This window comes from Phyllostomus discolor, chromosome 1, assembly GCF_004126475.2.
Source record: "Phyllostomus discolor isolate MPI-MPIP mPhyDis1 chromosome 1, mPhyDis1.pri.v3, whole genome shotgun sequence".
NCBI lineage: Eukaryota > Metazoa > Chordata > Mammalia > Chiroptera > Phyllostomidae > Phyllostomus > Phyllostomus discolor.
In genome coordinates this window covers 54,530,982-54,557,651 of record NC_040903.2, presented here as the reverse complement: position 1 = coordinate 54,557,651, position 26,670 = coordinate 54,530,982, and the positions used below count along the sequence as shown (strand labels likewise).

The 26,670-nt window shown below is 37.8% G+C and overlaps 1 protein-coding gene across 3 annotated transcripts in view; it reads right to left on the bottom strand.

Moving 5' to 3' along the window:
* The window catches only part of ZNF438 (zinc finger protein 438), a 170,434-nt gene that overhangs the window by 93,348 nt on the left and 50,416 nt on the right, over positions 1–26,670 (bottom strand). For all 3 annotated transcript variants that reach the window (XM_036022658.1, XM_036022667.1, XM_028507951.2), the window contains one exon: positions 25,641–26,120. The gene's annotated coding sequence lies outside the window, so the exon portion shown is untranslated. The remainder of the gene's footprint in view (positions 1–25,640; positions 26,121–26,670) is intronic.

Sequence of the window (26,670 nt, the reverse complement as noted above, 5' to 3'; positions counted from 1 at the left end):
GATTGGAAATGGAGGAAAGGATGTGTGATGTATATAAATAAAAATTGTACGTAAGGGAATAAACTTGTGGGAGTAAAGATACAATGGTAAAACCATCTATTGAGATACGGGGGGAGGAAGAGGGAGGGAAGAAAGGAGAGATGGAGAGACACAATATGAATGAAGGAATGTCCAAATTTAAGATTTGGAAAGCAAAAAATTGCCAGAGAGGAAGGAAAAAAATGAGAGGGGGGTGGCTTTTAGTATTTGAGATTTTGAAATGATTGCAGTTGACGGAATTGAGCAAGTTAAAAAATAACGATTTGTGTATCAGAACATCAATAACATGAACTAGGAGAAAGAGATTATAATCAGAGGGTGTGGGGTTGAGAGGAGATGCTGACTGACATAATTGAGGGAGTTGGAGCAATGTCCTGAAGTCAGCCAACAACACAAGTTAGACGGGGAGAGGGAGGCAGAAGGGAAGGAACTGTGCACAGGAGGGGCACACTGATCACTGACCTGACAGCAGAGAGCAAACAAACACATCAGCCCTCCTTTAAAATCTAGAGGTAGAAGAATTCAATACTTTTTATTGAAATGGTGGTTAAAAATGGCACTATTTACAAATGCCAGGTTTAAATTTGGGGGGAGGAGAGAAAAGAAGAGTTCTATGGAAAGACAAAAGTTATAAAAACTTCAAGATGGAGGACCCAGATGACATGTGGAACCAGAAGTAGGTTCGCAGTGGGTTTCAGATGAGTAGAGTAGGTCTGACTCCCTGGAAAAAGCATGAGTAAGAGTAGGGCTTCACCTGTACTGACAGGTGCTTTGTCTCTCCCCACCCATCCCACCACCTGTTTGGTGAGACAGGGCAAACATCTGGCCACAGGTGTCACCAGTTTCTCAGTCTCTTTCAGAATTCAGTTCCCCAAACCCACACACATCCTCCTCTCATCCGCACAGCAGGTGCGACAGGACAAGTTAAGTCAACCCAATCTGAAGGGACAAGGAGGCCAGGTGCAGACCTGAGTGCATTCTTTTACCCAGTTTTTCCACACATGAAGGTGACATTTTTATTCCAATCTGAGTTATGTCTACTCTTCAAGGGTTCAGAAGCTGGATGAAAAAACATGGTATAACTAATGAGTCCCCTTAATCTCCAACAAAAGGGGTGTAATGGAAATAAGGGGAAATCAATGTGGAAAGAACCTAAATGGAAAGAAAGTAGGTTGAGTGTAGAACTTGTCAGCCACAGTGAAGTTTTAAATATCCTAAAAACATTCAAAGACCTAATACTGAGACCCAATTCAGCTGAAGAATACTTACTATTAGAGGTGGGGAGATTTTTTTTTTTATTATGGATTCAATGACTTTTAAAGATATAGAACTATTTAGATTTTTTTACTTCCTTTTGTGTCATTTTGGTAAGTAGTATTTTGCAAGAAATTTGTCCATTTCATATAAGATGTCAAAAGTACTGACATAAAATTATTCACAGTATAATATTTTCTTATTCTTCAGATATTCCTGGATCTCTAATGTTCCCTTTGTATATCGATATTATTAATTTCAGTTTTCTCTTTTTTCTTAGTAGTTTATCAATTTTGCTAATTGATAACAAATTTTTAATTTCAAAACAAACAACTTTGACTATGTTAATTTTCCCCATTTTATCTCCTGTCTGTGTTAATTACTGTCTTCTGGCTTTTTAAAAATTTAATTTGCACTTCTCTTTCTGGCTTTGTGAGATGGAAGATTAGATCACAGGCTCTCAACCTCACCTTTTAAATATGTGCATTTAAAGCTATACCATTCTGCCGAAGCATTACTTCAGCTGTGTCTCACAAGTCTTGATACTGATCCAGTTCAAAATATTTTCTAATGTGATTTCATTTCTTTGCCCCACAGATTATTTTAAAGTGTGCTGCCTAATTTCTAAGAAAATTGAGTATTTTTAAACTCTTTTCTGTTATTTATTTCTCATTTAATTCCATTGTAAAACATATACTGTATGATTTCAATCCTTTGAAATTTGTTGAGACTTGCTTTTTAGCTCAGCACGCATTCTATTTTGGTAGAAGTTCTATGGGCACTTAAAACAATATGCATTCTGCAGCTGCTCGGAATAATGTTCTCCATGTAGCATACTGACAACAACTGGTCAACAGGTCAAGCTGGTTAACGGTATTTAAACATTCTACATAAACCTTACAGACTTTAAAAGTCTACTTGTTATATTAGCAGTTGAAAGAAGGTTGTTAAATTCTCCAACTATGATAGTGATTTGTCTATTTCTCCTTTTTATCCTGTCAATTTACCCTTATATATTTGAAGTTATAGTTAATATATAAATTTAGAATTTTTGTCTTCCAATTGAATTGTCCCTTTTATCATAACTTGTTCCTTTTTCCTCTTATACTTGTCTTAAACTCCACTTTATCTGATATTAATATATCAGATTTGTTTTAGTTAATGTTTGCACAGTGTACCTTTTGTTTCCATATCCATTTAAGTAATATGTCTTGTGCAAACTATACACAGTTGAGTATTTTTAAAAATCTCATCCAAAAATATTTGGCTTTTAATTAGGGGACTAATCCCATTTACATTCAATGAATTACTGATATTTAAGAAAACTTCTTGTTATTGGTTTTTTATTAATCCCATCTCTTCTTTTTTCTTCCTTTATTCCTCTTTTTTTTGATTAATCACATCTTTTATTCTTCTATTTTATCTACTATTAGCTTTTGTTTAAACATTTTTTATAATTTTTTAGCAATTATCCTAGAGGTTATACATACTTTTCTGACTTATTACAGTTGACTTTTGCCACTTTCTGAACAAAAAAAAACTGTGAATTTATCTCTATTTACAGCTACTCATCCTGTGTTCTATTGTTTTCATATATTTAATTTCTACATATATATTAAAGTGCCATAAGACCTTATGATTGTTGCTTTAAATAGGCAGAAATCTTTTACATTTACTTGCCTACTTATGCTTTCCTAAACTCTTCATTTTTCTCCTATAGTTCTATGGTTCCATTTAGGACCATTTTTGTTCAGATTGAATAACTTCCTTTAGTATTATCGTATTATGGGTCTACTTGTGATAAAATCTCCCACCTTTTGTCCAAAAGCATCTTTATTTAGTCTTCGTCAAAAAATATATTTTCTCTGGGTACAGTTTCATTTGGCAGTATTTTTTCATTGTGCACTTAAAATTTAAGGATGTTAGTTAGTTGTGTTCTGATTTTAATAATTTCCATAGAATAGTAAGCCATCAATCAATCTTATTGTAGCTTTTTTGAAGGTAGTGTGGTCTATTGCTTTTAGCCATTTTCAGATTTTCTCTTTATATCTTGTTTTCACAACTTTCACTATGCTGTACCTATGTGTGCTTCCCTTTATATTAATTTTGCTTGGGGTTCAGAAGGTTTCTTGTGCTTCTTAAATCTGTGAACTGCTGTCTTTTATGAGTTTGGAAAATCTTTGGTCATCTTTTTAAATATGGCTTTTGCTTATTTTTTCCTCCTAGTACTCCAATTACATGTATGTTAGATAACATGACTCAGTCCCATATGTTTCTTATTCTGTTTTGCTCTTTCCATTCCCTTTTTTTATTTCTGTGCTTACCTTGTACATTTTTTCCATGGACCTGTCCTTGAGTTCACTAGTTCTAGTTATTTATTTTTTGCTGAGCCTCTTTTTCTCTTAAACTCAAATCTTACTTTCAGATATTAAATTTTACAGCTCTACAATATCCATTTGATTATTTTTACATGTTGATATCCTTCATCTTATTACCTATTTTGTTAACCTCTTCCTTTATTTTCTTTAACATATTTATAGCAATTACAAAATCATTGTATGGTTAGTCCTAGATGTGTATCATTGGGGGATCTGCTTTTAGTTTCTGTTCTTTGGACACATGTTATTTCTGACTTTTCACATGTCATATAACTTTTTAGTGTCTTCCTGATATTGTGAATATAACAACCATAAAACTGTGGTAGATAATATTTTCTGCCAGTGAGGGCCCATCTTTTCCTCTATTACAGCAGTCCCCAACAATTTTGGTACCGGGGACAAGTTTCATGGAAGACAATTTTTCCATGGATGATGGGAGGGGTTGGGTGGATGTTTTCAGGACAATTCAAGCAAATTACATTTATTATTTATTATGTACTTCATATTATTATTACATTGTAATATATAATGATTACTCATCACAATGCAGAATCAGTGAGAGCCCTGAGCTTGATTTCCTGCAGCTGGACGGTCCTATCTGGGGGTGATGTGAGATGCTCACACCTGAAGTGTGTACCTTATGTCCAGTCTATTCCATAATCTCTTGGTTGCTGTCATAGCAAAGAACTCTACATCACAAAGACAGGATATCGGAAATGGAAGGAGGCTTTTAAGTGCTTTTGTGACAATCTCAGGTAATTTTGCCTTGACTTTAATCCAGAACATATGGAGGTCTGAAGTTGCCTCATACTTCTAAGGCCACTGTCATTTGTGATCTCAAGCAGTCGATCCTCTTCTGGCACAAAGTCGATTTCACCTGGCTTATTCACAAATGGAACTGGGATCCATTCCTTCCCAGTTCGGGGGTCTTTTGCCCTTGGGAAGTAATGCTCAAACTCTTTGAAGCTGAGACAGGTGATCATGCACCAGCTGTGAGAAAGCAGGCCGTGGCTCAGTCTCTTTTAAAATCTCTGTTAATGTTTGAAACGTGTCAAATATCCCAATGTTCACTCATCACCCCCCAATTCCCATTTGGCTTTGAATGTAGCCACTTATTCTGCTGATTTAACACAGTTATCCTTCCCTGAAGTAAGAGGTTGAGTTTGTTGAGCAGGTTGAATATGTCACACGAGGAAGCAAGTTTTGCAACCGATTCTGTGTCACTATAATGTGTTGCCAGTGGTGACTTTTTCTAAAGGAAATCTCTGGAATGGCTCTCATAACTCAAAAACTCTAGCCAGTGATCCATTTTTAGAAAGCCATCTCACTTCTGTGTATAAGATATGTGTGCTCTGTGTGCATCTCCTCACAGAGCTGCACAAACAGACATGGGTTAAGGGCATGTACTTTAATGTGGTTGATAGTTTTAATCACATCCTGCAAAACATCGTTAAGTTCAGGTGACATTTTTCGGTGAGCCAGCATTTCTCTATGGATGACAAAGAGCGTAGACTCAAATTCAGAAGTGACTTTTTGACCTGAGTAGTGAAACCAGAAAGCCATCCATTTGTGGAACCACTCCGTCCATGCATATACTGGCACAAAATGATCAATTCAGTTTTCCTTATATGTAATCATTCAGAGACGTGAATAGTTCTGTAGCTGAGCTGTTGGTTGGCAACAAAAGTGCACATATCATATCCTCATGCACATCCTCCAGAAAAATATATTGCACAAATATATTCACTGTATGGTTGCCTTGTTGTCAATATTGGTAGACTCGCCAACCTGGATTGGGTACCACAGTAACTCACTAATCTTCTCTAACAATTGTGCCTCCTTATCCTCTGCTATTTCATCAATTTGTTTAGTTATGGTGCTAGCAGAAAGAGGAACACATGCCACCTTTTGGACTGTAGCCTCTCCTAAAAGTTCATGACAGCTGTCCTTAGCAGTGGGCAGGATAAGCTCTTCACCAATAGCAAAGGATTTCTTCACTTTAGCAACGTGGTTACCCACTAAGAATGATGCTATCAGTGCAGACACATTTGATGAAGTAATAGCCTTCAATAATTACTTCTGTTCTTCATGTTAAGGGTTATTTTTTTTTTTCATTTGAAAAACTCCAAAGGTTTGGTTTTTTAATGCAGGATGCTTAGTTACCATGTGGTGAAGCAGTTTTGAAGGTTTTGTGGCTTCACTGGATAGCTGGTCACCACATATTATACAAAGCAGTCTTGAGGAAGGTGAATAACCCATTGTAATGAACCCATAATTTCAGTACGACTCTTGATATTTTCTCTTAAATGCAGCTTTCTTTTTGTTGACAGTCTTGGTGTCTTCTCTCTCATCATTGTGTCTTTCCCCCTTTTCAAAGAAGCTTTCTAGCAATATTTGTTTCTTACTCATTTTGGCTAGGGTTAACATGTGAGCTTACCAATACTGTGACTGAGGTAAGTGTGTGCTGCAGGAAAGAGACATGGACAGAAGTGGTAAATAATATAACGCGTGGGCCATGAGCAAAGTAAAGTAAGTGTCAGATTCTGACTTAAAGCTGCCACCAGATGCAGCTGTACAACTGAAGTACATCAACTCACTGGTCACTATAAACTCTGCCACCATATGCAGCTTAATTGTCACTTGCCACTCACTGATAGGGTTTTGATATGAGTCTGCAAGCAACTGATTTATTATGGTCTCTGCACAGTCAAATCTCTCTGCTAATCATGATCTGTGTTTGCAGCTGCTCCCCAGCACTAGCATCACCACCTCAACTCCACCTCAGATCATCAGGCATTAGATTCTCTTAAGGTGTGCACAACCTAGATCCCTCACACGCACAGTTCACACTAGGGTTCACACTCCTATGAGAATCTAATGCCACCGCTGATCTGACAGGAGGCAGAGCTCAGGTGGTAATGCCAGTGATGGGGAGCAGATGTAAATACAGATGAAGCTTTGCTCGCTCACCTCCTGCTGTGCAGTCTGGTTCCTAACAGGCCTTGGTACCTCTCTGTGGCCCCAGGGGGTTGATGACCCCTGAAGTATTAAACAGGTAGGGTAAGGAACTAATCTCTGAAATCCAATTAGTTTATGTCTAGTATAAAATGTTTCAAAAGTGAAATCAGTTGTATATTTATTGGATTTGTACCCTACCCTCTTCCATGGAGATTGTCTCATAAGCTCTGCAAGACTGCAGAAGACTTCACTATATTTCCAGCTCACCTTTTCAGCCTCCCTCACTGCCCTAAGACCCATCAAATAAACCGATGGAGAAAACTAGTCATGTGTTGGAGGACTCTCTAGGTTCAAGTTCACCATTCCAGATTATGCGACCATCAAAACTCCAATGGTTTCTCTTTCCCCTGCTAGAGTCTCACTTCCTTAGTGAACTTCATCTTTAGCCAGGTCCATTGGGGCAAAAACATACTCAGAAAAGATAACTACTAGCAATCTTAGCTCACGGGCTCTACTATTTCTAGAATTTTGGTTCATTTAGTCCTCTTTGCTTTTGTAGCTGAGATCTGCAAAAATATGACTGTGGTTAAGAGTGAGAAAAATATTTTAAAACTTCTCTAACATAAAGTAATGTAATATCTCTCCCCAGTCTTGAATTTGGGTGACCTTAGTGACTCTTTGATCAATTAAAAATAGGAATGTATTACACCAGTTTCTGAGCCTAGACCTTAAGACCCTAACACCTTTAAACTCTTGCATACTGAAATACACTAAAGCACTGCCACTAAGTGGATGGAATAATCTGATCCCTTAAAAAATATAAGAAAAACAGCTCTGTTTCCATAATTTTTCTCTATTATTTGTTTTATAAATTTTATTTTATTGATTTCTACTTCTTATTTTCTACCTTCTACTTACTTTGGGTTTATTTTGCTTTTCTTTTCCCAGCTTCTTAAGATGAAAGTGTAGATAGTTTGTTTTAGACCTTTCTTGTTTTTTAATATTAGTATTTTTAAGCTATTTTCCTCTAAGCAGCACTTTAGCTGCATAAATACTGGTATGATATTCATTCATACAATTCAAAATAGCTTAAATGTTTTAATTTCCAAATTTGGGGGAGAGAAGTTCTAGTTATTCTGTTGTTACTTAGTTGTTAAGGTCTGTCTGGGAAAAATCTAACCACTGTTAATATAAAAACAGTTTGTGTAACATTGATGTAACCTGGCACTGGAATGTGCATGTGTGAACGACGACGACTTCACTGTACTTACTAGTCAGTGGGGGCAGTAGGTGCCACTGAGTGAGCATGTGTACTATGTGGCTGTCACATTCAAAATGAATCAGTGAGTAGAGCAACAAATCTGCATTAAATTTTGAGTTAAGTTTGAACATTCTTCTGAGGACACTATTTGGATGATTCAGAGGCTGAAGCTATGAGCAACTGGTGACTGACAGCTTCATCACAACGACGTGCCTGCTCATGCATCAAGTCTCATGTAGAGTTTGTTGGTGAAACATCAATCACCCAGGTGACTTAGTCCCCTTATGGCCCAGATTTGGGACCCTGTGACTTCTGGATTTTCCCAACATTAAAATCACCTTTGAAAGCGAAGAGATTTCAGACCATTAATGAGATTCAGGAAAATACAATGGGGCAGCTGATGGCAATTGCGAGAACTCTGTGAGGTCCCAAGGTGCTTACTTTGAAGGGGACTGAGGCATCATTGTCCTATATATAATGTTTCTTGTATCTTGTGTCTTCTTCAGTAATTGTCTCTATTTTCCATATTACGTGGCTGGATACTTTCTGGTCAGACCTTGTATTTCTATTTAGTAATAGTGAGACAATATACTCTGTATAGTTTTAATCCTTTAAAATCTATTGAGACTTACCTTATAACCTAATATATGATCCACCTTGATAAAAATCCCATGCATACTTGAAAAATGTGTATTCTGCTATTATTGAATATGGTATTCTATAAATGTCAATTAAGTCCCTGATTAACAGTGTTGTTCCAGGTTTCTATTTTTTAAAATTATATTCTGCCTATTTACACATTAATTGACAAGGCAGAGGTTTTTTAAATGAACAGCAACTGTAACTTTGTCTATTTTTCCTTTCTTTTCTGTCAGTTCTTGTTTCAAGTACTTAGAAGCTTTATTATTGTGCTCATAGACATTTATGATTATCTTTTTAATTAACTGATTTTTTTAATCATTATGACGTATCTCTCAATATCGCTCATAATATTCCCTGTTCTAAAGCCAATTCTGTTGAATATTAACATAACCACTCCAATTTTCTTAATGATTTATGTTTTCATGGTATATCTTTTAAAATCCTTGTTCTTTTAACCCATGTGTGCATACTTGAAGAGGATTTCTTATAGACAATATACAGTTGTAGGTCTTGCTTTTTTATCTAGCCTGATATTTTCTGCCATTAAAGTATTTATATTTAATGTAATTATTTATATGGTTGAATTTGAATTAAACATCTTATTTTCTGTTTGTCCCAATTTGTTTCCTCTTCTCCTTATTTCTTGCTTTTTCTGGGATTGCATATTTTTTAATACTTCAATTTAATCCCTCCACTGATTTATTAGATATACCTATTTCTTTTGTAGTTTTAGTGGTTGCTTGGTGTTTAAAATAGCATCTTTCAACTTATCACAATCTGACTTCTAATAATATCATGACATTTCACATGAAACAAAAAATTTTTTACAATGGAATACATCTATTTCTTACTTCCTGCTTTTCTGTGCTGTTGTCATCACAATAAGCTACAATAAGACTGTCATGTTGGAGAAGCTAGGTGCAGGCATTCTGGCTGACAGTCCCAGCTAAGATTAGCTTTTTAGTAATCCTTATTAAAGTACTAATAATGTGAAGTACTAATAATGTCCATTTCTTGGACCCTCCAAACTAGTCCACTCTCCAGGTGAATACCAACAACTAGCCTCATCTGATGCTACATGGGGAAGAATAACCACTCACTATAAGCCCACCCTTTTCACTGACCCATAAATTGGGACCCACACAAGTCCAGGAAGCACAGAGAGTCCCAAGCAAGATGAACCCAAAGAGTCCCACACCAAGACATATTGTAATTAAAATGGTAGAGTTTAAAGACAAAGAGAGAATCTTAAAAGCCACAATAGAAAGGCTGTTGAGTTTTTAGGTAATTTGTTAACAAATTATAGAGAGATAACAGATTCTGTTACATAGAAGTGGGGTTCTACAATAAAAATCTTCAATCATGTAGCATTGGCTTTGGCACCAGCTGTTAGGTAGAAGCTGCAAGATCCTCAGGAAGACTTGAAGGACAAGTAAAAATGTTAACAGATGGAGAAATGACAACCCCTCTTACACAGTGGCAGAAATTCACAACACCATTCTTTGCATAACACAGAAAAGAGAAAATATGCCCCATACATTGGCAGGTTTGGCTAAGGAGACTTTTAGACACAAGGCTGAAACTGTTAGTCTCTTTTAGTCATGTAAGGTAAGGTATGCACAGAGAAAGATGAGCTAACAAAAGAACCATTTCATGTTCAAGAATAATTTAGAGTAATACAAAAGAGCCAGGACTTGCTCTTTAAAAAAAAAAGTTTCTCATCTCCATTTTCTCCAGATAGAAAAGTAAGAAATAGCTTCAGAATAAATATCAAGTCTAGGGCTCTACAAGTACAGCATGGCTTCAGGATAAAAATCTCTAGAGTGTGTCTATAAAACACTGTGGTCAGACTGTAAAATGATTTAGAACTGTATCTAGTTCAGTTCTAAGAATCTTAACAGTGCGCCTCTTAGACTCTTCTTGATAAAATGTCTCTAGGAATCTTAAGGGCATGCCTTTTGGACTCTTTCAAATAGAAAAGCTCCTATGAATCTCATGGGTATTGCCCTACAATACCTTGCCTGTCAGTCTGAAGCAGAAACAAAACACCTGTCCCAAAAACAAATTTGGTTAGGCTCTCTGTCTAACAAAGTGGATTATATTTTGATACATATGAATCTGACAAAGTTTTTAAAGGAATCACATTATATCGGACTGTAAGGAGCAGAGAAAGCACAAAAAACATGAAAGGCTTTAGGTCTTTTAAACTTCTACAAGCAGGAAGCAAGGTTGGAAAGGATACCCAGTTGTAAGCATAAACCATTTTTATAGAAAAAAAAAAGATGACTCAGAATTAATAGGGGGAAGACAGAGCCATGAACAAGCACTTCCAGGGAGTAAATTTTACCCAAGTAAAGGAACTGACAGCATCAGAATTTCAAAATTACTATGGACCAGTGAAAGCTACATGCCTCCTGTTCCCCATTTTTTAATGGAAGTGCTTATTCCAGTTATTCTATGCTTGATTCTTCAGCATATGTTGAGTAATAACTTGTCTCTTGAGAGGAAATACACCTGTGGTGCTTCCTACATATCTGGACTTGATTTAAATGAAAAGGTCCTGAACCTTAAGCTTGAGGTTGAAGACATAGTGGGATGAGAATTTGGGGGATTCTCAGGGGTTGGGTATATTTTGAACATAGGAGGAATGTAAATCCCTTGTGTGACCAGAGGGTAGTCTGTGGCAGATTTGGATGGTCACGAAGTCCCTGATTACCTCTTCCATGAATAAGTCATGTCTGTTTCCCTTTTCATCGAAACTGGGTGCAGTGCAGGACTGCTTTCATCAACAGAATACAGAAGTAATGTGATGCCAGTTTCCAGTTTTAGGCCTTAAGACACTGGCACCTTCTACTTCCTATCTCTTGCCAAACTCTCTCTAGGAGGTCTATACCATAGTATGAGGAGTCTGACTACCCTGAGATTACCCTGCTATAGAGATCACATGAACCTAGCTATCCACCTCTGTCCAGACACCATATTCATGTGCACAAATATCTTCTATCCCCCAGAGCAATCCATCCACCAGTTAAACACCATCCACTTACCCCATTCAACACAACATGAAAAAGGAAAATCACTCAGCTAAGACGCACCTTAATTCCCCATCCCCAGACTCATAAGCTATATGAAACGGTTGCTGTTCTAAACAACTAAGTGTTGGGCAACTTAATATGTGATAATGGATTAATGCAACAATGATTTTTCAAATTATCTTGTTTTAGGGACCACAATGTCCTGCCACTGCTTTCTAAAACCGAAATGGAAGCAGAAACCTAAACCTAGATATAATTCAGAAGTAATATGAATAGTTCATTAAAAGGTAAAATTATTTCTTGGAGACAAAATGGCCAACTTTCTGAGAGACATCAACAACTACATTTCAAACATAAACTTCAACTAAGTTACTGCAATTAAAATCAATCATTTTCTTCTTACTAAATAAAGTATTGTACATACCTATTCAAAATAAAAGATTCATGCTCAGGTTGCACTTTAATTAGTTCATTTAATAAATGGTTATTTAGATACTTTCTCATGATTGAAACAAGACCAGTAATGCAAATATAAAATTAAGACCATTTATAGTAGTCTAAAGCAGTGATTTTTTAAAGAACATAAAGAAACATTAGTTTATTAAGGTAAATTATGGCCCTGACCAGTGCGGCTCAGTTGGATGGGCACTGTTCCACAAAGCAACTGGTTGCAGGTATGATCCTGGTCAGGGCACAACCCACACAGGTTGAGGGTTTGGTACCAGGTGGGGGCACATATGGGGGCAACCAATCTATGTTTCTCTCTCACACTGATGTTTCTCTCCCTCTTTCTACCTCCATCCCCTCTAAAAATAAATAAATAAAATCTTTAAAAAAGATAGATCATGAAATACAGAATAGGTAGTAGTTGTTACTAAAGTGTTTATATACATACATATGTATAATTGTGATGTTTACATGTATGCACACATACCTTTCTTGTGCCTGACACAGCATATTTACAGCAGCATTACAACAGCTAAAAATTGTGAACAATTTAAATATACACTAATAGACAAATAGCAAAGAAGGGCCCAGAGAAAAGAGACTTTAATTTTTTTTATTCCACACATTCTATACTTGGCATATGAATTCAATTGTTAAAATCTTTACCACAGGTATATAGCACTTGTGAAAATTTACAATTAAAAACACACACCATTCCAAGCTAATATCTCTGACCATGTCCTACTGTCTTTAGAGCCGGAATAAACCCTGCCTGAGTCTAAGCACTGGAAAACAGCCAACATTATTTCTCAGGGAGAATCATAAGCACATATCCATCAGCACATATTTCTTCAGGCTACCTGAAGAGATTCATGGGTGGTAGATAATGTATTCAAATATATTTCCTCCTCAGGCTCCCCAACTTTTCTAAAAGGATGCCAATCCTACTCCCAACCTAGCTGACAATTAAAGCAAAATGTTCCATATTTAACTGTAAGTGAGAATAACTACACTCCAGGTACTTGTCAGGGAGTAAAATGCTAATCTTACTGTTACTCAGCTTCACTGAAAGCTTCTATAGGATGGGTACATGCCTGTTTAGTCCAGCCATTCCTTATTCTGAAGCTGCATGTCTGGATCAAGACATACCAATGATAAATGGCATTCTACATTTTACCCTTTTACGGCTCTCCTCCCTGTTCGCCCTGCAGAACTGTGTTTAATAAAGTGCCTTTGATGGTAAGCCACTAGACTGTGTTGAAGAAAAGTTTAAGAACAGGTCTGGAAAATAGCCTTCAATTATTTACTAGGAGGACGCTGTTGAGACAGTTGAGTATGCTGCACTACAACTAAAAGGACATATTTTTCTATGAAGTATAATTATTAGGCTTCTCCTAAAGTGCTGACAAATTTTGATCTTGTGAAAACTAGAAAACACTGTTCATCATATGAGAGGTCTCGTTCCAGAGCTTAGATCATAACCCAAGCAGAATTTGTGATCCACCTCAAGCAAATGTATGAGCTTTTATGAAATGTATTGTGTGTCCTAGCCTTAGTCCATTTGTCCCATTTTTATCATCTCTCTTTTTACTTAAAGGTTTATTTTATTCTCCTTCAAGACAGAGGAAGGAGGGGGAGAAAGAGGGGGGAAAAAACACCAATGCAAGGGAGAAACAGTGATCAGCTGCCTCCTGCAAACACCACAACCAAGGACTGAGCCCGCAACCCAGGCATGTGCCCTGACAAGCAGTCAAACTTTCAGTTACAGGATGGCATTCCAACCAAGCGAGCCACGCTGGCCAGGGCCCTTTTTTTAAAAAAATCTTCAACTGAGGATATTTTTTTATTGTTACTGTTTTTTAGAGAGAGAGGAAGGGAAAGAGACAGAGAGAGAAAGACTGATGTGAGAGAGACACATCAATTGGATGCCCCTGTATGTGCCCAAGCTGGGGATGGAGCTTGCAGCCTTTTGCTGTCCTGACCAGGGATCAAACCTACAACCTTGTGGTGTATGGGACAACGCTCCAACCAACTGAGCCACCCAGCCAGGGCTCATCCCTTTTTTTTTTAATTTTTTATATTATTGAGCTATAATTTACCTAGCATAGGATTCGCCTGTTTTAAGTGTACAATTCAGTGAAGTTTTTGTCAGCTAACTGGTGGCATCATCACTACAATCCAATTTTAGAACATTCCCATCCCTCTCCAATGTTCCCTCGGTCCACACACAGCCAGTCTCTGCCCCCAGCCCCAAACCTCCTCTGACGTGCACTGTCCGGATGCTTCACACGAGTGGGATCACACCATTTTTAGTGCTTCGAATGTGGCCTCTTTCACCCAGCATATATTTGAGGTTCATCCATATTACACCATTTATCAGTATTTTCCTTTTTTTTAATTGCTGAATAGTATTTCAGTGAATGAACATATGATATTTTGTCCATTTACCAGTTGATGGACATTGAAACTGTTTCTAATTTTTGTCGATTATGAATAAAGCTACTGGGAACAATCACATACAAGTCATTGTGTGGGTATATGTTTTCATTTCTCTTGGGCATATTCTGAGAGGTGAAACTGCTGCGTTAATTTTACATGTCAACTTGTCTGCACACAGTGCCCAGATACTTAGTCAAATGTTATTCTGGAAGAGTATTTTTGGGTGAGGCTTACATTTAAATTGGTGAACAGTGAGTAACACAGAGTGCCCTCCCTAATGTGAGTGGGCCTCATCCAATGAGCTGGAAATCTAACAGAACAAAAGGCTCACTTCGCTGAGCAATAGGGAATTCCCCAGGAGAAGGCATTTGGCCTTTTTCTGCATCATCCGCTCTTCCTGGTTTTCCAGCAGGCTTGACTTGCACTCCAACTGCAGTGTTCCTGAGACCCAGCCTGCTAGCCTACCCCACCCAGTTTTGGACTCACCAACTTCCACATGAGACAATTCCTTAAAATAATCTCTTCCTATATATAGATACACCCTATTGGTTCTGTTCCTCTGGAGAACTTGACTTATGCATAGGGTCAAACTGTTTTCCAAGGTGCGGGCACCACCTTGCATTCTCACTCACAATGTGTGGCGTTCCTGCTTCTCCACAACTAGACACTAGACATTGTCTGTATTTTTAACTACAGGCATCCTGGTGGGTAGGAAGGAATCCCTCACTTTACTTTTTTAATGTGCATTTTTCTAATTACTAAAGCTGTTGAGCACATTTTCATGTGCTTATTCATCATTTGTATGTCTTTTTTGATAAAATGTCTATTTAGTTCTTTTTTTTTAAATTGGGTTGTTTGTCTTATTATGTAGCTGTTGGAGTTCCTTATATGTGTTGGATACAGTTCTTTATCAGATAGGATTTCCAAATATTTTCTCTGTGGCTTGTCTTTTCTGTTTCTTAAGAGTGTCTTTTGAAGCACAAAAGTTTTTAATTTTAATGAAGTCAAATTTATCAATTTTACCTCTAATATCTAATAATGTCAAATGCTTTTGATGTTACATCTAACAACTCTTTGCCTAATCCAAGGTCATAAAATTCCTTCTATTCTTTCCTTTACATGTTTTATAATTTTATCTCTTACATTTAAGTCCATAATTAATTTTGAACTTATTTTTGTGCAGGATTTTTATGAGGAAGTTCATGTTTTACATATGAATATCCAATTTACCCAGAACCATTAGTTTAAAAGATAATCCTTTCTCTACTGAATAGTCTTAGTAGCTCTGTCAAAAATAAATGGACCTTACTGGATCCCACTCTGATGTTGCCTAAAGTTGGCCACTGGGTGTCTGAGTTCTGGGCCTCTTGGGAGGGACCTTGGCAACATGTCAAGTAAGACGCTGACTGTGACTGGCCATTGACAACATGCTTGGAGCTACAAGTGACCCAAAGTTTGTGCCTACCTCTGCTGGGCCTGGGTGCACGCAAGGAAGACCAAGCTGCACACAAAGACTGGCTTTTACCAGCACCAGGCCTGGGGGACTATATCAAACTAAAAAGTTTTTGCACAGCAAAGGAAACCACCAGCAAAATGAAAAGACAAGCCACTGAATGCAAGAACATATTTGTTGATACATCTGATAAGGGCTTAACATCCAAAATTTACAAAGAACTTATAAAACTCAACACCAAGAAAACAAATAATCCAATTAAAAAATGGGCAAAGGTCCTGAGAAGATACTTCTCCTAAGAGAACATACAGACAGATAGCCAACAGACATATAAAAAGATGCTCAGCATCACTAATCATCAGAGAAATGCAAATAAAACCACAATGAGGTATCACCTCACACGTGTTAGAATGGCTATCATCAATAAATCAACAAACAAATGCTGGAGAGGATGTGGAGAAAAGGGAACCCTAGTGCACAGTTGGTGGGAATGCAGACTGGTGTAGCCACTGTGCTAAGGTCCACAGATGGACCTTTATCAAAAAACTAAAAATAGAACTGCTTCACAATCCCATGATTCCACTTCTGGGGATATAGCCAAAGAAACTGAAAACACTAATTCAAAAGAATGTATGCACCCCTATGTTCATTGCAGCATTACTTACAACCACCAAAATTTGGAAGCAGCCCAAGTGTCTATCAGTAGATGAGTGGATAAAAATATCTACAGTACATTTACACAATGGAATACTACTTGGCCATTAAAAAAAGATGGAAATCTTGCCCTTTGTGACAGATAGCATGGATGGGCCTGGAGAGTATTACGCTAAATGAAATAAGCCAGTCAGAGAAAGACAAGCACCATCTGATTTCATTCATACATGGAATCTAATGAACAAAATGAACTAACAAGCAAAATAGAGACAGAGTCATAAATATAGAGCAGGCTGACAGCTGTCAGAGGGGAGTTTGGGGGCCAGGGTGGTAGAGGGTTTGGGCAAAAGAGGGAAAAAAAACTCAGGGACACAAGCAACAGTGTGGCGACTGCTTGAGGGAGGAGGGGTAGGAGAGGTGGAGGAGGATATGGGGGATAAATGGTGATGGAAGGAGACTTGACTTGGGGTGGTGAACACACAATACAGTGTACAAATGATGTGTTGTGAAATTGTACACCTGAAACCTGTATAATTTTGTTAATTAGTGTCACCCTGATAAATTCAATAAAAGGGAAAAAAATTCAATGGACCAAAAATTTAAGGGTTTATGTTGGACCCTCCATTCTAATGATTTATATGCTTATCCTTATGCCAATGCTACATTGTCTTCTTACTGTCGCTTTACAGTGAGTTTTAACAATAGGAAGTGACAAGGTCCTCCAACTTGTTTACTTTATTCATTTATTTAAATTTTGTTTCATATTTTGTATATTAATGAATACTATCTTAAATTCTTTCTGAGAAAAGACAGATATTAATAAACCCCCAAAATAAAATAAACTACATTTTAAAGATATTAAAATAACCTATGTCTCTTAAGATTTGAAAGGGACAATCACTAACGTGTTCCCCTAGAGATAATTGTGCAATTAAGTCTTTCCCCTGCCCACACCCACATCAACAAACATTTACTCAATGCCTATTAGACACCAGGCTTGGTGCAAAGTCAGATGCTAAAGATACAAAGGCAAATAAGACACGTGCCTCACTTAGCATATAAATGGAGAATGAGGGCACAGTGTATTGCTAGCAACCACAGAAGTATGTACAGTGCAGCAAGGGCGAAGGTACCAAGGGATATTAAATTTATCTAATCAGATTTATCTTACTTCACATATTAAGCTTTTTGCTGAAAAAAAAAATAGGTTTAAAATTACTGGAGGTTTTTTTCCCCCCCACAAAGTACATTTTAAAACACCAGAGAGTCTAGTACTTACAAAAGCTTGGAGCAAGCAATCCTGTTACAGGGTGCAGCCAAGAGGGGGGACCCCAAATAGGCATTTGAAATGGGGTCCAGAACTCAAGGTATCTAGGAGATTTTAGGATGTCTCCCCTCCCCCCATGTGGGTTGGGGGAAGGGACAAATGAGGCAGGGCCTTTGAGAGCTGTTTCACATAGCAAGAGCCTTGTAGCTAACCTCTGGCTCGGTCATTTAACATATCTATAGCCTTTGGCTGGTCGCTTAGATATGTTAAATAGCTGTGGCCATGCTCTGAGCCAGGGGAATGGAAGTAACTACCCCACCAAGGTGTAACTGGGGGGCAGGTCCCTCCAGTTACAGCACCTGTGTGAGCTTGGAGATGACTGGCTCCATGACATGGGGCCACACCTGCCCAGACTCATGATGGCAGTCCAGTAAAGCTGGAAGGGTATGAGTTCTGGCATGTGAAGCCGAGTGTGGGAGGAGTCGGAAATGGGGCTGCAGAGGAAGATTGGCCCGGGGATTTAAACCGAGATGTAGCAGCCATTGGGGAGAGAGAACCACACAGCTTTAGCAGAGTGAAGACTCCCGCGGCCCTGAGGGAGAGAACCACACAGCCTTGACAGAGTGGAGACTCCCGTGGCCCTGGGAGAGAGGACCACATGCCTTTGCCAGAGGGGGAACCCCTGCAGCTTTAGAAGGGGGAACCACCACCTGGTTTTAGCAGAGATCCCGGCGACTCAGCTGAGGGTGCCGGGAACCCAGGGAGGTCTCCCAGTCGAGATGGAGTACTAACTGGGAATAACCAGAGGACTGCCTGAGCCATGGACTTCTACTTCCTTTCCTGAGATACGGTACTCTGGACTGGGCAAAGGGGGAAGGAAGGAAGGACTGTGTCTGTTTGTGGGTGTTTTAAGGGACTTTGGGATTTTTGATAAAGACATTAGGTCCCTACTTTAAGTTTGTATAGCATTAAATAAACATTTCCTTTCCTTTTCACAAATCTCTGGCATTGAGAGACATCTTTCCTCTGGAGGCGGACATGACGGACCTGGGGGCTTTTTTTTCGATAATAATATATTGTCCCAGGCCCCCCTTGTTTGTTCTGTAACAATCCTTTTATAAAGTAGAGGTTCTCTTAACTAGTTAGATCTTTTCATTTGTTCTTTGTTTTTAAGTTTACAGAAGTCGTCATACTAAAATATAAAGGCTTCATTTTACCTCTAACCCACCCCACTCCATCCTACCCCCAGGGGTAACTTCTGTTATGCTTGGTCAACTCTTGATTTTTTCAGAACTATAGTAGATGCAGAAACTATGAATGCTTAAAATCTTCAGACATATCTCAAACCTTGTTTCAGATAAGAATGTCAGCCTCTTTCCCACTAAACGTGACATCAGAACAGCTAGCAAGCCTTATTAATCATTCTTTTGTCCTTCTATATACAATCTTTTGCCCCAGAAAAGGTATAGATTAAATAAAAAATGGACACAATGAACAGATCTGAATAATGTGTGTGTATGTAAACTTTATAGTGACAATTCCTGAAACCTGTTCTATGGGAGACTTTAATAAGTGTCCTTAAAAAAGAAAGAAAAGAAGGAAGAGGAAATGGAGGAAGAAAGGAAGAATAAAGTCTGGCAGTGGGCATTTCCAAAATCAAATACATGGAAAATAATGGGTTAAAAAAATACCAACAACATTCATGGAGATGCTCTTACTGTTCATAACATTGCTGACCACCAAACTTTTAAATCACAGATCACCTAGTAATATCTTGAAAGCATCCAGATTGTCAAAAATACATAGAAGGGGAAACAAGCACTGGCTATAGCCTCCCCTTCATTACAACACTGGCAATAATTCATACAGTTGAACAAATGAAAATCTAGAGAGATATGCACAGGACCACATAAATTTGCTATTGGCCACAAGACTGAAGTCTACAGACTGTCTTAAGACTCTATCTTCACTATGCTGTAAAAACAGGTTTGCTTTCTTTGGTGTATTATTTTTCCTTTGTATAATAAATGAGTAAATGAGAGATAGAAATCTGGCTCTAAACTTAAATGTGGTCAAGTGTTTGCTTTCACTAGTAAGTAAATATAACCAAATGGTCACAATGTACATTCCATCCACTTTTTAATTTGCTTTACAAAACCAAAAGTTAAAGTATTTAGGATATTAATACAATCATTGCTTTGTTGTAGAAGAACCTTGAACAGGTTAATAAAAAATTACTGTTAAGTTATACTTACATAGAGTAACTACAGTCACCTCTATCTGTGTAAAAACAATGGTAAATTTGGATCTATCTCCTTCTATGTTAGACTTCAAATCATGATATAACTCAGCAGTGAGCACTGTTAAATTTGGCCCTGAAATTGGATGGAGACTTATTTACCAAAGTGTAGTCATGAATGATAACTTTTCAATATATCTTATTGCTGTCTTCCTGCTGAAACTCTAATTGGGTGGGAGAAATCTGGGAGGACTTCCTAGTGAAGTGGATCCTTATGGTAACTAAAAACGCAGTATATCCTCGGAGAAAGCTGTTCTGAAATTCCACTTCAGTAAAAAAAAAAAAAAAAGGGAATAAATACATCATCAATGGAGAAAAGTCTCCATCACACATTTAAGCTTTTTTTGTTGTTGTTTCTTCATTGCTGCTGAGAACAGGAAGTGTGATAACTATCACCTGTATTTACAAACGTCAAATAGCCTCACTCCGTCATAACCAGATTCCTACATGCCCAACTCAAGCTTACTTTATGGAACCTCTCACCACTGTCTAATTCTAGTCGCAATGACTTCTCCCTCCAGGAGGCGACTTGATTGTTTCTTGTTCAGGCCTTTCACTTAACACACAACCATACTCAATGCACCTACAAGTTGCTGTTTAACTTGACTAGTGCACATACCCTGTTCGTAGAGAGGTCTAGGAGACTTCAGGTGGCAGGACCAAGGTCATAGATAGTACATCTTTGGAGAACCCACAGTACCAGGCACAATTCTGTTTACATGAGCATTCTCATGTATTTGTTGATGGATTTATATTACTAGTCAGTGCTTTATGACAGCCCTAGGAATAATTAATCTCTGGGAGAAAATATAAGTATTTGTCTATCATGAAAATAATAAATGGACTTACTGGTTTTAGGAAATGTCACTAAACCGTAATTTAACTAATTTATAAGTAAATGCTATTTTTTCCCTATGACAGAGCAGTGTCATGTTAGGCCATCCAGATGCAGATCACATAAGGACTTGGGCACAAAATGTTGTGAGGGAATTAACTGCTTAACAGCAAAGGACTTTGAACAGTACCTATCATTAGAGACTAATAGGAAAGGTAAGAGTAACATTGCTGAGATGTATATAATCATACACAGTATAGAGAACAATTAAGAATCTAGAAAGTAATGTTGAAGTCTCACTCATTCATTCACTCATTCATTCAACAACCGTCATAGAAAAACTTACTGTGTGACAGGCCGTCTTAGAAATGGGGAACTAAAGGGAAATGAGAAATATCAACCACTCAATGTTGGCTCTCTAAGGCAGACCCAAACAGAATCAATCTAAAAATTCATCTACCCACATCCATGTAAAACCATAATATACTTGGCTAAAGTGTATTAAAATATTTTATCTTATTGCTTTAAGCAATGCAAATAGTTTTCTTTGGCCTAAACACCAGCAAACTTCAATTACCCTAGAAACTCCTTCAAAGACAGATTGCTTTATCTCTGTCCATCAACAAACCCTCAGGCATTTGCTGTTCAAGAAGGACACAGAGATGGCTATAAGCAATAGAGGTAAACTTGCCCAGAGCTTGTCTAAACAAAACTTCCCTACCTGTGATGAGGGCCACAAGGACTCGGTCCCTATCAACACATCAGCAGCTGCTGAAACATTCTTATGCTTCACAGGAACGTAACATTTTCTTCTAAAACTTAAGGAAGACGGCAAAAATAGAAAACCTTTTACCAACCACAAAAATGTACATTTAAAACATTGTGTGTGAAATAAAAAATGAGCTACAATATACTTTTACAAACAGAGAAAAATAGAAAATTGTATCTCCCCTATGCTCAGCTACAACTTTCTGAATGGAACTGAAGCAGAAATGTTGCAATACAGCTAAGCAGCTTTGCGATGAAGCAACTTAAAATGATCTACCTATTATATAAACTAAAAGTAAGATGATAGGGGAAAATCTACTCTTTCAGAATCAGAACCCATTTTTCAAGTGTGTTTTTAGGAGGAAGGATGTAGTCTTTTAATGGATCAGTGGGCTTTCATTTAACTAGAAATTCACTAAACCAGAAGTCAATAGTTTTAAAATCTACACAATTAATTTGACAACAAACTTGACTATTGAATCTGAATTTTAAAACTAATATGTAACTGATCCATTCTTGTTCTAAATCAAAGGGATTTCTTCTAGGACCTCAAAGGAATGAGCACTTAGTCTACCTCATGGAGGAAGAAGCGGTTTCTAGTCTTGAAAAACAGGAGATCGCCTATATGATCACCTGGGACAAACTTGGCCAGTGCGAGCAGGCTAGAAGGTTATAGGAGCCTGGGAATGTTTAACATCAAGAAGGGAATTACAGCTCAGTAAGATCACAGGGAACTGCACAGGAAATGTGAACAGTAACCCTTTCATATCTCCATACCCCTCCCACTGCCTGTGATAAATGGAGTCCTGCTGCATGCTGTCCAGCTAGGCAAATGCATGAGCCAACAGCAGGGGGGAACAGGGAAAAAGGAAAAAATCCATTTTACACACACACACACAGAGCACAGCATAAATTCATGACATGATAAAATCACACTGCTTCAGAAAACAGCCTTTAGCCTTTCTGACTGCCACGTGTGCACCGTATCACTGCCTTATCCAACAGAGCCCTAAGTAAAAATTCCGAAGAAACTTGAAGAACCAGGCGGGGGTGGGGGTAGAATAGTTGGCCGAGTCATCCTAAGTAGGAAAACGTGGCTCCTCTGAAGCTGACCAAACAAACAGGTCTCCACCCCAGCTTATGTTTAAACATCTTGTTCCTAGTCAGTCTGGAGGGAAAACATTCTTTCCACAATAAATAATATGCAATCGAATCAGAAATTCTTACTCCAGCCTTTGTTCCCTCTGTGTAAAAGTTTCTTCAGTATCGCTAGCCAGAAGCTGAGAGAATTCAACTGGTTATGAACTTTTTGTTTTAAGAGTAACTTAGTTGCATAAATTCAAGGCAAGTTAAAATATTTCTAGTTGTTAATTTAGAAAAGCTAATGTGACCACCCAGATCCTATACTCTTTAGAGACCCCTGGTTCGCATCTTAAGAAAACAAGCTACCTTTACTACATCTGCTCCTGGAAAAGGGAAATACTCGGTTTCTAAAAACAGGTGAATTTGAGAGAGATTCATTAAAAAACAAACCAAAAAAATCCTTCATGGCCCTTAGATAATAAAGGCATGGATGGAGTATCAAAATAAAATGAATAAAAAATTGATTTTTTCAATGGGCTAAGTTTAAAATATGGAATGGAATTTCACAGGTCATTTTGAAACAAGATTTAACTTTTCCCACTGGTATAGCTTTAGAATAGAGATGTTCAGCCACAAAGAGTGGGTCAAGAAATAAATGGCAGTGAGCACAGATACGGCAAAGCAAACCAACAATAAAAGTGAAAACGGTAAGCTTAGAACTATCCAGAAGCAGGAACAATAAAACCAAAGGATCTTTTTTTCCCTGCAAAGTGCCTCCTCCAAAGCACACATATTTCCTTTAGGAAATAACCTATACTAGTAGTGTTTTTGTACAGTAAATGGTACACTCAAATGGCAAATGAGATTTCAATTACAGACTTCCTAGTCACCTTAAAGGCAAACAACTGATGTCTAATTTCTGTAGCACTGGCTTACATGTAGGCAGTCCCGTGACTCTGCAACAAGCTAAAGATGCTGCCCTGACCTATGTGGATCAGCTGGTTGAGGGTCATCCAGTGACGTGAAGGGGCTCCAGTTCAATTCCTGGTCAGGGCACATGACTCAGTTGCAGGTTCAGTGCCCAGTCAGGGCACATACAAGAGGCAACGATCCATGTTTCTCTCTCACATCGATGTTTCTCTCCTTCTCTTTCTCCTTCCCTTCCCCTCTCTTTAAAAATAATAAATACAATTTTTAAAGGTGCTGCTCTTTCCATGGATTTAGAGTTGCTATAAAATTTACATTAGGAAAGCAGTAGCAGAACAAGAGGGCACAAAAATGATAAATAAACTCCAAATAATAAACCAGACTTCTGACTGGGGTCCTGAGAGGGAATCAATTCCCCACTACAATGTGGACCCTGAAGCTCACCAAGTAGAAACTCAATGGAGCGATCGCCTCATCTGGAAATGATAGCTCCTTTTACTACTCCTTAACCATTTTTTACTCATGTCTTATGTTAAGCATAAAAACTTCATATCCTCACTGTATATTATTTGAGATTTCAAAATAATTTAAATATTATATAGTCAAAAGAAACTATAGCAAGATAATTTTTGTTTTTTTTCAAACAATGTTCTACAACAAAATTTGTTAAATACTTGTATAACTAGACAAATATTAATACTTTACCATTATTTTGAAGACAAAGAGGTCAAAGATATCTACAAACACTAATGAACTGATGAAAATGAAGTGGTAACCACTGGGACTTCACCACATCTCCTCTCATGAAGAATTACTGTAGATGATGTTTTTAGTTCTTACATTAGGCCTGAAGAAATGCTGACCAATACAATATTAGGCTTTCGATATTCGTTAAATGATTCAGCAATAAAGCCTCTTTTTTTTTATTCTGAAAATAACAGTGCCCTAATATAGGATTCTCTTTCAAGTAATAAAGGATAGAAGCAAGCAGTGTGAGTCTGCAGTACAGAGACAATAGTAAAAGATGCAAATTGTAGTCAGCCTTGACAACATAATAAAAACGGCAAAAGTATCAGCACATTTGTATAGCACTTTGCAATGTGAGATATTTTATATAATTTCAATCCCACAATTTTACAGTGTGGATATCATCTGATTGCAATAGCATAAAGTGGCTTTTTCAAAGTTACTCAGCTAATTAAGCAACATAACTGAAATTTAAACCCTCCTGACAGCCATCCCATTCATTAAAAGCACTTAACTTTGTTGTGAAATTTTGAAAATATCTTCATCTAAATTCCAAAATCAGGGTATAAATAATAAGCACGCCTTTTTTTCTCTTAACCCACCCAGGATCACTCACTCCCTTTCTACTAATTCCCAAACCTTTCTCACAGTTCCCATCGTGACAGCCTTCATTTCCTCATACCAGCATGACAAAGGGCACAAGGAAAAGCACCTTTCAAAACAAACCTTTCCGCCAGGTCTTGTCTTGCGTCACCCTGAACGAGGACACCATCACCGGCATAAGCTGTGAACAGCATTAACTACTGCGGAAATGTCTGGTACTGTCTGTCCTTCATTCAGAATGAGTCAGACCTGACACACACGTCTCTTCATTCCTAACAGGTGAGTAGGAGTCACCCTCTCATCTCCAGCCTTCTGGCTCAGCGAAGACGCTCATCCCAAGGAGCGGGCAGAGGAAGGCTGACGGCACATGAATAACAAAGCTAACAGAACTAAAAGTTATATTCCTACCAATTTTTAAAAATCATTCTAAATGTTTTATTTTTGAAAACTTATTAAAGATCGATAAACTAATGGCATTAGCAATTTAATGTAAATGTGAGGTATAATGAAGGTAAAATTTTATTCACATAAAATGAATATAAAATACTCACCTTTGTCAACAAAAGGTCACTGTCACCAATCCAATGCCAACAGGAATCCCCAGTCTGGCTTGTGGTAAAAAGGTGAACAATTTGGAAACTGCAGAAACAGAACCTCTGGTGAAAGCCAAAGGTGTGTTCCGCAAAGACAAGGGAGAGGGGGGCGTTTTTGTTTTTGTTTTTTTAACAGAGAAGTTCCTATCCTGGTTCAGGATTGGTTCGTTTCTATGCCAATGAGGAATCCAAACAGCATAGTTCCCATTGGTCCCAATAGCACTGTCTTGATTGGTCAGCTTTGCCCATTCTGTTTCGTCACTATGGAGTTGCTCTGACTGGTCACAATAAATGCAAATGAGTGGCAAAGTTCCAATGGACAGGGTGGCGCTCAGTGCACAAAGTTGACTGACGTTACCAGAAGCTCCCTTTTAAGGTTCACATCAGAGAACAGGAGCTCAGTGCAGCAGGCTTGGAAGCTCAGTCCATGGCTTCTCCCTGAAACACAGCATGTGTGAGAGGCCTCTGTTAGCAATGGCTGCTAGACTAGAATCATGATTTTTCGGCCTAATTAACCATGAGGAATCCTTGCAGATATATTCTTCCTCAGGGTTCACACATCTGAAGCTTATCATGAAGATTATGAGACTAAATCACATGAAAAAATGCTAAACATCTTGCCTAATACATAATAACTACTCAATAAATGTCTGTTGCTGTTACAATATTATTGAAGTATCAAAAACAAAACATATATTGGAAGGTCATATTTAAAATGCACCAGAGAACAATATAATCTGTGAATTACCTTAACTTATATTCTAAACAGAAATATCTGTTCTGTGCATAGACTCATAGTCATATAAATATTCAGGAAATGATTTGGAAGAAATGGCAAATGACCCCTGGGAAGATGGGAGACGAAGTAGTTAAAGGAACTTTGATCTGCGATTTTTTTAAAGTATTTTTGTATTCCTTCTTTAAATAAAATAATGTTTTAAAAAACAAAATAGAAAACTTATTTAGACAAAATAGTATCTTAGTAAGT